This window comes from Drosophila montana, unplaced genomic scaffold (assembly GCF_035044405.1).
Source record: "Drosophila montana isolate Dmon_TW-CO22-7 unplaced genomic scaffold, ASM3504440v1 contig_2740_1, whole genome shotgun sequence".
In the NCBI taxonomy this organism is placed as follows: domain Eukaryota; kingdom Metazoa; phylum Arthropoda; class Insecta; order Diptera; family Drosophilidae; genus Drosophila; species Drosophila montana.
In genome coordinates this window covers 45,778-59,165 of record NW_026997612.1, presented here as the reverse complement: position 1 = coordinate 59,165, position 13,388 = coordinate 45,778, and the positions used below count along the sequence as shown (strand labels likewise).

The 13,388-nt window shown below is 39.0% G+C and overlaps 2 long non-coding RNA genes across 6 annotated transcripts; one reads left to right on the top strand and one right to left on the bottom strand.

Moving 5' to 3' along the window:
- The first annotated feature begins 1,422 nt into the window (after positions 1 to 1,422).
- Positions 1,423 to 10,700, top strand: LOC135429893 (uncharacterized). Of its 5 annotated transcripts, XR_010436481.1 has the most exons (6): positions 1,433 to 1,562; positions 6,460 to 7,289; positions 7,364 to 8,254; positions 8,311 to 8,463; positions 8,527 to 8,588; positions 8,744 to 10,700. It is a non-coding gene; the product is annotated as an uncharacterized LOC135429893 (long non-coding RNA). The 5 variants fall into 5 exon arrangements; XR_010436485.1 differs by lacking the exon at positions 8,744 to 10,700 and having other exon boundaries at positions 6,460 to 6,594; positions 8,527 to 8,660; XR_010436483.1 differs by lacking the exons at positions 1,433 to 1,562; positions 8,744 to 10,700 and adding an exon at positions 1,616 to 1,650 and having other exon boundaries at positions 8,527 to 8,660.
- On the bottom strand, positions 1,749 to 2,626 carry LOC135429892 (uncharacterized). The gene is made up of 5 exons (XR_010436480.1): positions 2,485 to 2,626; positions 2,262 to 2,426; positions 2,144 to 2,187; positions 2,017 to 2,082; positions 1,749 to 1,940 (listed from the first exon to the last, which is right to left on the bottom strand). It is a non-coding gene; the product is annotated as an uncharacterized LOC135429892 (long non-coding RNA).
- Positions 10,701 to 13,388: the final 2,688 nt, after the last annotated feature.

Here is a 13,388-nt window from a genome sequence, read left to right as displayed (position 1 = left end):
CTTAGTGTTTATATTGTCTTTGGTAATAGCTTCTGCCCACTGGCTTAAGAAATGTCACATTTTCAAATTTCACATATTGGTGTCCCACCATCGGTAACATGTGAGTGGCAAAAGTACCGCTTATTTAAATAAACAGCTGAGTTGCCTTAATTTACATAAGCGCCGCACAGATTTCCTTCTAAAAGTCAAATAATACGGCCCCGAAGTAGGGGCTCCATTTTATTGACTCTTTGCAGGATTTGGCCAACTTTAAATGTTAAAAACTGTGTATTAAAATATAAAATTATAATTTAAAGTTACCGCTCATTCACACATTTGTGTCTGTGTGTAGAGCTCGAAATTCAGAAATCCAAAAATATTGTCAAATTTGCTTCGGACAGGCAGGCAGCGACCAACAGGCACACATGCGCATAAATGCTTCTATTCATATACAAAATATGCAAGTATGCGTGAATAGCAAGTCCAAAAACTTTTAAATGCACACATGCCAACGCTTAGGTACCCTTTCGAAGAAGAACGAGCTAAAATGAAAGAATTTCGCATCGACGGGGCAAACCCTTTCATTATTTCATATTACTCGTCCCCTCAAAAGGGAAGAAATGCCACCGACTTTTGAGAAAAATTGAATTTGTGGGCATTTTTGCTTGTGCGGACGCATACACACACAAACATTTGAACGGTACATAGCCATTCTATCGCACAAATCATATGGATGAGAGTAAGCCAAAGCAGTTTCCTGTAGAGTGAGCGAGTAAAAAGACAGCGTTGCCGTTCCACGGCACAGGCCATATGTATTCTTACTCTCTTGCTGTGAGAGCATGCGGGCATGTCTCGAAGCCGAACAAAAACGAAGGCGAGTTTGGACCAGCCGCAAAAAAAAACGAATGTCACCAATAAAAGTACGGTTTGACCAGTCTATATGTTATTTGGTTAGTGATTTTACACATTTTGCAAAAATGTGACATTTTCAGAAATGTTCAAGAAATGTGTTCAGTGGGCAGAGGCTATAAGATAGGAACATCTCTCAGATATGTTGAAATAAATGAGAAGATGTTGGCACGGCAAAACCTTACCCAACATCTTGACAGAAGATGTTATAGCCATTTTCCACCATCCTTAAGAACTGTCACATTTTCAAATTTCACATATTGGGAACATGTGAGTGGGAAAAGTACCGCTTCTTTCAAAACAGCTGATCGAGTTGCTTTGATTTACCTAAGCGCCGCTAGTATTTCCTTTCAAAAGTAAAACCACACTATCTCGAAGTAGGTGCTTATTTAATGGACATCTTTATATGTTAAAAACTGTGGGATTATTAAAATTCAATTTTATAATTTGCTTGCCTTCGTTGCTATATAAGCTGTTTATGGTAATGATACATTCACATTTTTCATAATATCGATAGAAACTCGATAGATCATCGCAATAAACACGAACGGTTCGGGGCGAAATTACACAAATGTCACATTTTTGAAAATGTGTTTCTTAAGGGAAAACGTACAGGCCGCATTTTGCACATTTTGCAAAAAATGTGACATTTTCAAAAATGTGTAAGAAATGTGGTAAGTGGACAGAGGTTATAAGACTGCTGAGAGTGGCAGCCGAACGCCGGCCTCATACGCCGAACGTTCACACGCCATCCGTACATATGTAAATATAAACGAGATAATCATTTACTTAGGTCACCTTTAGCAACCCAGAGAGCTTTTTAGGTAGGCTAAGAGTAGTTAAGCGATTTATTCAAACAATTATTTTATATATAAGAAATTTTATTGCATATCTTTTTTTTAGCGAAGTTATAAATGCGTATATATGGCATGAATGTTTGGGGGGGAGCTAATCACACAATTAAGATTTATAAATTTGTCCTCCAACGTTGTTCCCAGCGGCAATTGGCCATAACTTTCAGTGACGTCTTTCCCTTTCTTTGTGTTGCTCGGCTATAAAAGAATTGTGATTTTTGAAATTAATACATATTGTCCATAATTATAATAATATGCAAACAAATATACGCACCTTGTAAAGAAATGTCCACGTGCATGAGAACGTGAATAGCTGAGTGGAGATAGCCTGAAGAGATACCTGCAGTAGAAATAATATAAATTGTCAATAATTTTAAGAATACACGAATAATTATACGCACCTGTAAAGTTAATGAAAGGTCCGCTTGCATGAGATTGTGAGTGGCTGCAAAGATAAATGCAGTAAGAAATGAGATTAATTGTTATTAATTTTAAGAATACGCAACCTATTATACGCACATATTAAAGGAAGAGAATGTCCGGCTAAAATAAAATTTATGAAGAGAGTGGGTATAACAGCCGACACGGGCTGATGCAGGTCATCTAGTGTCTAACTGAGGGAGACGAGGTCTGGTGATCGTCTCAGGCAGGGCGGGTACGCTGGGTCCGGAACCGGGACCCGATCTGGAAGAGTAAAGTGGATAAATGGTGTTTTTTTGTTAATTTAAATTGAGCGTCTCACCTTTGTTGTTTACATTTTCTTGTTGTTACAGCTGTAAGTGTTGTTAATTTGTTAGAAGTTCCGATTGGTTGAGGTTATCGATTATATGGTTCATTTTGAACAGTTTTGTGTAGGTCTGTTTTGCTACAGACGTTGTAGCTTTGTTGGTATCGATTGTGCGTATTGCGGGCCAGGGATGGGACTTCACGCAGAGAACCAATGAGCCATCCGGCGCGGCCCACCGAGAAATAAGCAGTTCCGTAACAAACATATGTGTGTCTCGCTCTCACTCATTGCTAATCTTAGTATATATATGTATGTTAGTTTTAAATTCGTACAGCCCAAAAACATATGTGTGTAAGTTAACACATAAGAAGTGCATTTCATATTTATGTCACAAGAACACACTTTTGTTTATAGGAACGCAAGAATGTTGCAGTGCACTTTGCATACATTGCGACATTCTGCTGACGCATGAGTTCAGTGCCCGGCCACTGCGGCCAGCAGCGGTAACCCGACACTTGCCTATGTCGCAAGCGACTGAGTTGGCGTATGCTATATCCTTCTTGCCGGATATAGCAGCTGAAACTTATGCGCCCAGCCTTTGGGTTCAAATCCAATTCAATGCTTCAATTCAGTTTTAGTTTGTATCTGACTTTAAATAAATATACTTGCTCCGGCTTTGCCGTTATAACATACTTTCTTATTATTAAAAAACTCCGAGATCTAAAAACATACATGTGTTTGTGTTGTGTGGTTCTTCGTCCAGTCAGGCATAATGAGAAGAATCTGATCTTTTTTATACTCTTGCAGAGGGTATTATAATTTTTTCGTGAAATTTGTATCGCATAGAAGGAGACATCTCCGACCCCATAAACTGTGTAGATTCTTGATCAGTATCAACAGCCGAGTCGATATAGCCAATGTCCATCTGCCAGCTGTCCGTCTGTCTGTGTCTATGCTAACTAGTCTCTCAGTTTTAAAACTGCTACAGTCCCTCTTCTATTGCACGCAGACATATGTCGAACCAGATAGATCGGACCTCTATATCATATAGCTGCCAGTACGATATGTCAAGAGCCAGCTGGCTGCGTGAAAACTATTTTGTTTTTCAAGATATCTAAACCATACTCGGCATTAACTATTTTTCCTGTGCTTCTTAGATATCGGGAATAGCACTATGATCATTATGAAAAGGATATGGGTCTGGATGGGTATTAAATCTTCGGCATGCCGAAGATAGCCCTTCTTTCTTGTTTTTATTTAATAAAAACTTAAATGACCTAAATGAAATATTTATATTTTATATTCTAATTGTTATGTTTACTGTGGGGACCTATTTTGCTTTAAATAAAAAAAACCTAAGCCGTATTTCAGCAAGGGTAATACATCGTCGGCTTGTTGAAGAATTCTAAGGAACAATGTACGCACCCATTGATAAAAATATCTCTGTCTCACGAAAAACCCTTGATCTGTTCATTCTCACACACGTTAGTGTGTAGAGCTCGAAATTCAGAAATCCAAAAAACTTCAAATTTTGTCAAATGTGCATCGAAGAGGCAGGCAACCAACAGGCACATAATCGCATAAATGCTTGCATCCATATAGAAAAGTGTGTAAGTGTGCGTGCTTGGGCGGCCCAAAAAGTTATCATGCACACATGCCAGCGTTTAGGTACCCTTACAAACAACAAGCATAGAAAATAGCAATTTATCACATGAAAATATATTAATAATATAACAGGACTGCTCAATCGAAAGAGTGTGGGTGTGCACAAGTAGCAAGTCGCAAAAATTGAACATTTTCAATATTTGGTTATTTTTTAGAATTCTTCGACAAGCCGACGATGAATTACCCTTGCAAAAATACGATTTAATTTTTTTTTTTATTTTAAGCAAAATAATTCCCCACAGACAAAAGAAAAATAAGAATATGAAATATGAATATTTCATTTAGGTCATTTAAGTTTTTATTAAATAAAAATATATCAGATTCTTCTCATTTTGCCTGAGTGGACCAAGAAATGCATGATAGAGCATTTGAATGTGTGTGCCCTTTGCTACCACTGATATACAATTGTAGAAAAAATCTCCTGCTCGCGACAAACGCCGTGATCTACTTGTGCGCACATCCACACAACACAAACATATGTATGTTTGTAGATTTCGGGGTTTTCTGAGAAGCTATGCAGGGAGAATGAGGTGCACACAAGTGCGCAAAGCAATGAGTGGGAGCGAGGCACACTCTACACATGCATACGCACATATGTATTTGTGCTGTAAGCAAAAGCATCAGCCGCAGCGACGTTGTGCGCTGAGCGAGATGCGGCTTCATACTGAATGTTCGGCTTTCGAGGCCGGCGATCGGCTGCCACTCAGCAGTCTTATTTTCCCAGGGCATAACAAAATGGTCGCAGGCACCCTTTGGATTCCCTCGTTGCGATTTATCGTGCTTCGATTATTCGGCTGTTTGTCAGATGTATGCATTGTATGGTAAGTGATGTTGCTCTGTGTGAATTGACTATTACAATTACATACATTCGTTTTACGGATGTGCTTGTTTCTCGTTCAGCTTGCCGGCTAAAAAATATTATTGATCAGCAGTCATGTCCGTCCGTCCATCCGTATGTATGAACGCAAGGGTCTCAGAACCTAAAAGAGCTAGGTAGGCTCCTAGTGCCCGCGCAGTACGAGTTTGTTTCCGATAATCGATAACTTGCCCTGTTTCAAAATAATCGATCAAAATCGATATCGAAATCGTGTTTTTTTTAAGCAAATCTCAAGAGATACAAGACCAAAAGTCGCCAAATTTGACATGTTGCTTCTAGAATAGTATATCTATATCAAGTATCTTTCATTTTATAGCACCTCCCCGCTTCCACCACAGAGCTATAAATCAAGAAAATAAACCCATTTGTATTGCCCACCAATTTAAGCCACAATTTTGCTGCAGTTGAAAATTTCATCAAAATCGGTAAAGAAACGCAAAAGTTATTAAAGAAAACGTGTTTCGGCTGCCCACGTAGTTGGTGCAGCTAGAGCAAAGGACAAGAAATCCTGTATACATACACACACACACACATTCATGTGAGTTCTAACAACAGCATTGCAATTACGATTGTATTGTATTCTGTGCTGTGTGTATGTGCTGTTACTTTAATTGTTTTTTTTTTTTTTGATTAGCAAATAATTGTTGGTTTGGTTGTTAAGTAGAGGAGATTGAAAGTAGGAATGTTATGAGTTCGACTCCTATCGAGGGAGCAATTTGTTTTTTGTTTTTTTTATTTTTATTGCTGCATAAAGTATATATAATCTTGATCAGCATCACAAGCCGAGTCGATCTAGTCATGTCCGTCTGTCTGTCCGTGAATCCGTCCGTATATATGAACCAGTCGATCTCAGAACCTATAACAGCTTCAAATTTTGATCGTCGCGAATCAGAATCATTATCCAAATCCTATTTTTGAGCAATTTTCGTAAGTTTTAAGAGCTAGAGTCTTCACATTTAACAAGTTCCTACTTACATAGTATATGCATATCAAATATCAACACCACCCCATAGTAATATATATCAAATAAAATTTAAACCACAATATTATTTCAATTGTGTTTTTGAGAATATACGATTATTCTATAGCACAATCCGATCTACTGCTGAAAACTTCATGGAGATCCTTAAATAAGCGGAAGTTTGCGGCAACTAGCACGAATTGCAAGAATTTCTATATACATGTACCCACACATACATGTGCGTCTTTATATAATTCTATAAACATCATTGCAATTGCGATTCTATTGTTTTCTGTGCTGTGTGTAAGGGACCTTTTTTAAATTTATTTTTATTAGTAAAAAAGCAAACGAGCTCGTAATGCGAGCTGCATTTGGTGTTGGTAGACGAGGGTTCGGGGCTCTCTAAGTCGGGAACTCCCCACTAGAGATTTGTTTATTAATTTTAAAATAAATACTTATAATAATATTAAATATTTAAATTTCGTAGATATTGCATCAGATACGAAGCATTTCACGAGCAATGCTGACCAGCTCGTCCTGGTGGAACGCTGAAGCAATTCGATAGAGGATGATCGACAATGCTGTATCTACTGACTGATATTTCAGGGTCATAAATAAACATGTAATTTTCATCATACTCCGAAATATCTGCAAAATGTAATACGCATATCAATTTAATAAGTCAACCCTTTCTGATTACAACTTACTATTTTATGAAATGAACCCATGTAGATGGAGCTTTTCACTCGGTCCAATTTTATGTTAACTTTTTGTTGTCTGAAATATATAACATTTTAATTTGTTCACGCTACGAAAAATCTTACTTATATTTCTTGGTTCCCCAATTTGATTCATCTGCATGTCTCCATATCTCCGCGTACCTCGCAAGACGCCAATATTTTCTTGCCGTATATCTATTGGGAAGTTTTCGCTGTCGACACTCCAAGATAGACGGCTTTATGTGTTATTTTTGACTTCTACAAAAACCTTTCTGAAATAAATTGAGAAACATATTATATGATCATCCTACTTGCGCGCGTCAGACATTTTAAATAAACTTGTCAAATTTTAATTGAGATCGGTTATGTATGAAAAAATATTGGATAAGAACATGTTTATAAGCTGAACCCATAATGGTGAAAAGGGTATAATGTATTTGTGTAATGTATCGAAATGCTGTTTTTTAAGAAAATATCGTAAATTATGTTAAGGAATTGTTTTTTCCCTTTTGGCCGCGCCGGCTGGCTCATCGGCTCTCTAGGGGTAGTTCCATCCCTGGCCCGCAGTCCGCACAATCCATTTTTCTCTCTTCAATATGTGCGTATAATTGATTGCATTATCTTATAATTATAGACAATATTAACATTTCTTATTACACTCTATCTTTACAGAGCATACATATATCGGGCAAATAACAAAACAGGAACCGGACGAAATAACACTGCCAGAAGCGGTGGCCAAACGCCATCAAAACAAAACGAATAAATGTAGGTTTAAATAGTTTTTTTTTGCGCCAATGGGGAACAAAGGACCCACATAAATAAATATATACATATACGTGCCAAAATGATTATATAAATGGCGGGAAAATATACCTGCGAAAGTGTACAAGTATAATTGCAGCTTGTTTAATTGTTGTCCTAAGGAGCACTTCTTGGTTTGACATTCATGCCGCTCTGTACACTGCACTGCTATACACTTGAGTACCCTTTAAATTACAAAATAAATAAATAAATAAGTGCAATTTAAAATAAATAAAAAAAAATATTTTTATTCATATTAGAAAAAGAAAATAATAAACGGACCAGCAGCGAAAAAAAAAAATAGTTTTAATGGCGGCCAGGGTGAATGCCAGGCATACCTCGACAAAGAGAAGTGGGCGGCCGATATAAAAGATAACTTTACAAATAAATTATAAATATTTCGTTTATTAATATTAACTTAATTTACCATTTCTAGAAACGCTGAAAGAGGTGCTTTCCATTATAATTTAAATGTTTTTTAAATTGTGTATTTTACTTTTTAGTAAATTTGAAGCAAGAGCTGTCCCTTCTAACCGGTAGTAGTCACATTTACCCAATCTAATAATTTCAATTTTTAATTAAAAAATGTCAGCTCAAAATCAGCTTTTGCTTGGTGAAATGGCCGAGCAAAAAGTTTTAATCCAGCTGCTGTAGGGAAAAAATAGCCAAAGCAATCTGCCAGCCAAGTTCCCCCTAAAGTAGAAGGAAGAATTGGAGATGCTGAATGTGGACATTGCGAAGGGGGATCGCGACGCATATGTAAGCCACTGATTTATATCATACAAAACAGTATATTATAACAGTATTTATTTTAGATCAAAACGATGAGCCTACTTTGATTGCCCTCTGGAGTGGCCAAAATTTTATAAATATTGTGACCGATGAGGTTGCAATGAAATATAACATTGATGGTATTTTAGGCAAGCTTCGGCTTAAAACAGACAAACACTTTTATCATGCGCTAATTTGTATGTATTATTAAAAAAAAAATACGAAAACTTGTAAAATAAAACACATATTTTTCATTTCAGAGTCCATTCCAAAGGGAGCTGGTGCTGGGTGTCCAGAACACCAGCTCAGAAAAGCTATGCAGGTGCAAAAAAAAAAAGAATTATAAAAAATTTTTTAAATAATTTAATATAATATTTAAGTTTTTTAGTTATAAACGATTTTATTTATAAGGTAATTAGTTTGTAAGTTAATGCCAAGAAGGACATTTTAACGAAATCGTCAACCCTCTTGCACTAGGTATTTCGCTAGGTCAACGTCATGCAACGTCGTACCGCTCGGTACGGGGCAATGACATCCCCATGTTAAATTCGTTAGTCTAACGAATTGGTGTTTCCACGTTTTAAAAACAGGACCCATCCTAAAGAGGCAGCAAAATAGTTAACGGTGCACCGGTGGACCCAAACTACAGTGAAGGCATATTTTTATTTTTTTCACTCGCCTTCGACCGCTGACCAGATCGAATTCCTCACGCTCGGCACACGCACACACATTCAAAAAATGGTCACCGTTTCTGCCCATATGCACAGATGCAAATTCTAGGTCAATGGCCCAGATGAAGTCGGATTGCCCTCCTCCCATTCTCTCTCTGAGCGATTCGGGCGGCCAGTCGCAGTCGCTCTTCCGCATTTCCCCGCTTAGCGCAGTGGATCGGGCGTTGCCACCCTCACGCTATTTGGGCGCTCCTCTGCACTCGAGCTTACCCCCCACTACCCTGAACATTGATGAAAAATTGATATAGACGCTGCCGATAATATCTAATGCAACAACACCACGCAGATTGTTTTAAAGACATGCCGATAATGTTAAATGCAACAGCACCACGCACATTATTGTAAAGACATAGACAAAACAATTACAAATAATTTGCTTGTGCATCTCCAATTGGCCCTCCCAGCCGGCTACTAACGAACGCCCAACGTAGGCCACACCCACGACGAAAACCCCAGTCGCAACACTGACTGGGCACTGCTGCCGCCAACGCCTGGCGAGGTGGTGAGCAAACTAAGTTTATAGCCGTTAATCTTTTACGTGAAAGAGGCCTAACACACTTCCCTGAAGATCTTCGAACTCGTATGCGTTGGTACCCAATTCGCTCGTACGCGGTGTGCAGATACGGGGGAGTCACCCCGTAGCGCTGTGTACCGCATTCCGAATCGCCACCTCTTCCTCAAGAAGGTACGCATCCCATTCCCTATGGTCCTGATCAAAATATGTTCTGATCGCCAACAGAACCGTTCGGTTCACGTGGTTAGCGGCGTTACTTTGAGGTGAATATATGGCTGTGCGACAATGCGTAATGCCAAATGCCTGGACCATTGCCTCAAACGACTTGGAAATAAACTGCCGCCCATTATCCGTATAGATGACCTCATGCACACCAAATTTGAAAAACACTTCGTGTACTAGGAAGTTGACAACTTCTGCTGCGGTGGCTTTCCTTCAGGAATGTGAACTTTGAAAGTGTCGTCTACGACGACGAATATCCACGCATGCCCTCGTGTTGGCGGTAGATATTTCCGCAAGAGTTCGATGTTGATCTTCGGAAAGGGGCGATCGGCGCGAACTTCTTCCCCAATTCCGACCTGCATCCTGCAATTTTCTGCCTTGGTCTCGTTACAGGTGTCGCATTTCCGCACATTGTCTCTGACTTGTATCGCCATGTTGGGCCGATAATATCGCCTGCGCAGCGCCTTGCATATGCCTTCATGAGCTGATATCTCGTCCGCATGTGCTCGTTGGATGAGTGCTCAATTCCACCTTTTCCACGCTTCGGGATAACGTGTCGGCGACGACGTAATCGGCTTCCTTCCGCTATCGCACCGAAAAGGGGAACGCTTGCAGCTCCAGTAACCACCTGGTCTATCTCCCGCTTAAGCCATTGAGGCTCATAAGTCACTGCAGGCTCGCGTGGTCGGGGATTACCGTGAACTGCATCATCGCTGTATGGCCAGTTTGGCTGCTAGGCACTCCTGGTGTTTGTTGAGCTTCACCGAAAAGAATGCGATAGGCTTCTCCAGCTGCTCGTCATCCAGCTGGAATAACACAGCTCCCACACCGAAGTGAGATGCGTCGCACTGGATAAAAAAATGTCTTTTATACTATAAGTATATGTACAAATACAAGTACAAATAAAAACGAGAGAGACGGGCTATCTTCGGCTCGTCGAAGACCTTATCTTTTCATAATGCTCATAGTGGTTTGGCCGTATCTAAGAATCACAGGAAAAGTAGTTAATGCCGAGTATTGAGTATTGATAAACAAAAAAGTTTTCCATACAACAACTTAATTTTCGTCCGATCGTTCCTATGGCATCTATATGATATAGTGCTCTGATATAAATAAAATTTTGCATTAATGGAGGGAGCATTGTAAAACTAATAAATGCCGAGTTTGGTCAAGATATCTTCTAAAACAAAAAAAAATGTCCCTACAACTTAATTTTCGATCGATCGTTCCCATGGCAACTATATGATATAGTGCTCCGATGTAAATAAGATTTTGCATTAATGGAGGGAGCATAGTAAAACTAATAAATGCCGAGTTTGGTCAAGATATCTTGATAAACAAAAAAATTTTCCATGCAACAACTTAATTTTCGACCGATCGTTCCTGTGGCAGCTATATGATATAGTAGTCCGTTCCAGCTGGTTTTGACATATGAACTGCATGCAACAGAAAGAGGCACTACTGCAAAGCTTCATAAATATAGCATTAAAACTGAGAGAATAGTTCGCATAGAAACAGACAGAAGAAGAAGACTTTATACGACGCAGCAGAATACTCTGTAATGCTTGTTATAGTCATCACAGAGAACCCTGAACGGTTCATGCAAGGCATAATAAGTTGAGCAAAATTGAAGCGATAAGGGGTAAAAGTACGTGTTAGTCTAGTAGGGATAGAGAAATTTAATTGGCTAGTATCACAGAAGAGTCAATTTCACCAGTAATTCATTAGTTCTACGATTAGTTAAGGAAGGAAGGTTAATCATCAGAAGTCTGCTGGAGTATGACGGTAACCGCACACGAGGATCCCAATTAAAACCACGAAGGGCAAACAACAAGAATTGTTTCTGGACGGATTAAATTCTGTCTTGAAGGATAGAGTACTGTGGTGGTATAGGTCGTACTAAAGATATATATAGGGTTTTTGTCTTGTACGGATCGTCAAACTCCTTCGACGATCGCTTGATGAAACCCAAAACAATTCTGGCCTTATTGACCACGGTCTTACCATGAGGTCAATTTAAGTTTATGATCAAGGATGACACCTAGATCACCTGATTAGAAGTACTGTTAACATGCTCAAGTGGTAAGCTATCAAGGATGTAAGAAACCAATTGAGGGGGGCTTTGACGAAAGTCATTACCTTACATTTGGAGCACTTTAAGTTTAAGAGGTTGGCTAGACACCAAGCATTAAACGCATCAATGGCAGCCTGTAAGAGATAACATGATGCTATATCTTTATATGCAAGGCATGACTTCACATCGTCAGCATACATTAGTACTCGAGAGTGAGACAGTATCGAGGGAAGGTCATTAATGAAAAGAGTAAAGAGTAGCGGGCCAAGGATCCTTGTTCCTTGAGGAACACCGGAAGTCACCAGAATTCGTTTAGAAAACGAATTTCTGAAAAGAATCTTTTGGGTTCTGTTACATAAATACTCTGAAATCCAGCTCAAGAGATTGACTGGGAAGCCGAGAAGGCATAATTTATGAAGCAGCAAGGATTGGTTGTAAAAATGATGTCAGTCTGCATCCTTAAACCCATCTATTGCAAGCGAAGTAAACTCAAGAAGGTTAGTGGTTGTAGATCTGCGCTTCACGAACCCATGCTGGGAAGGTGAAATAATAGAACTACATAAATGCTGCAGTTGAGATGTTATAATTCTCTCAAACGCTTTAGGTATAGCGAATAATTTGGAAATACCTGTATAGTTTTCGACATCTGACTTACTCCCTTTCTTATGGAGTGGAATAATGTATGATTCCTTCCAAATGGTCGAAAAAGATGAAGTGTTTACGGACAATTCAAAAAGTTTTAACACAGGTTTACATAATGCTGCAGCGCAGTACCTGAGCACACAAGCAGGAATACCATCAGGGCCCGGTGAGTAATCCGGCTTGATTGTGTTAAGGTCGCTGAGAAGCGAACAAGATGCAGTTTGACCTCTGTAACTGATAAGGATAAGGCAGATTTTTATTATACCTAGAGTAGGCAGTTTGAAAAAAGTTTACGAACAGATCGGCTATGCCTGAATCAGTATTCGCACTCTCATTTGCAAACTTAACGGAAGAAAGCAAAATAGATGTCTTTTGTTTAGAATTGACAAAGTTAAAAAATTGCTTCGGATTATGAGAAAATTGGAAGGAATTCGAAGGTAATCCTTATAGCAGATGGAATTTTGAGTAGAAAAATTTGATCGGGCAACTGCATAGCGGGAGAAATCAGAGTGATTTCCCGATTTTTTTAACTTTTTATAACACCTCGACTTCACATTTTTTCATCTCATAAGTATACTTGAGAACCAGGGAGGCCTATCAGGCCTCGTTGGGTGATCAAGAGGATCGCAGACATCAAAAATAAGTACAAGGTATCATAAAATAGTTTAATGGCAACGTCAATGTCTGCACAATTGTACAGTTGGGACCAGTCGGCTTGCAGAATAAGATAATTCAGTTTATGAAAATCATCCTTTCGAAAACAATGGACACATTCATTCAGTTTATTCCGATTCCTTGATAAGGACTCGGGCTGGTAGATCAATGACCATATCCAAAGTTGGATGACAAGGGTCTTCAGGAATCGTAAACGGAATAATCCTGTGCACAACACTGTCGAACGAATCCAAACCGAAAATTAGATCAAGAGATCGATTAACC